Raw genomic sequence first — 793 nt, 5'->3', positions numbered from 1 at the left:
AATAGCCAGAGCCCTGATTTTCTTGCAAAGGGTATGGACAAATTGGTGCAACGGTGGGACAAATGCCTGAATCTCTATGGGGATTATGTGGAGAAGTGAGGAAGGATCCTCCTACACATGTATGTATAGTTTCCTAATGTATCTTAAAAATAATTTTTCTTACAGCATACGGAAACTTATATATTGAACTCAGACGCACATGAAAATGTGTGGACCAAGTCCTTTAGCGAATAATGAATGATTCGTACACTTGAACGGTCAATCATTGTGAGTTCAAGAAACTTCTCTACTATATTGTTTAATTAAACTAAGAACTATTTTCATCGATATTCTCAAAGCGTTTCATTTTCCGTGTGACCGTAAATCTATTTCTATAGGCTTGAATTAGTAGGTTAAGACATTTAAGTTTGATGTTCCTAGCACTCAAGTATTTTGAGTAGGTTAAGTTAGTTAAAATAGTACTTGTACACTTTGGCTCGTCTTCTGCACGCGTGTGTATGCAAAGTTCTTAATACGAAAAAATACTTTTTTAGAACTATGACAACGATAACTTGCAGCCAAATTTGAACCAGCGAAATTTAAATCTGCAAATTACAAACTGGAATTGAGTTTTTAAAATCTGAAATTACTATCTTAGAAATTTCTTTCTCATTCTTCCTCCACATAAAACTTTCCAAAATGTTTTTGCATGTGGAACTATGATCGAAAAAAGAAACTGCCAAGTCAAATTAATATTTCGTATAAATACATATATTTTTCTTTCATGAGGCAAGGACAGTATTTGGAGGGTACG

The sequence above is a fragment of the Lepisma saccharinum genome, chromosome 30, assembly GCF_977018435.1.
Source record: "Lepisma saccharinum chromosome 30, izLepSacc3.1, whole genome shotgun sequence".
NCBI classification, from domain to species: Eukaryota; Metazoa; Arthropoda; class Insecta; order Zygentoma; family Lepismatidae; genus Lepisma; species Lepisma saccharinum.
The sequence above is the reverse complement of the archived record's forward strand: the minus strand, read 5'-3'. Positions refer to the sequence as shown.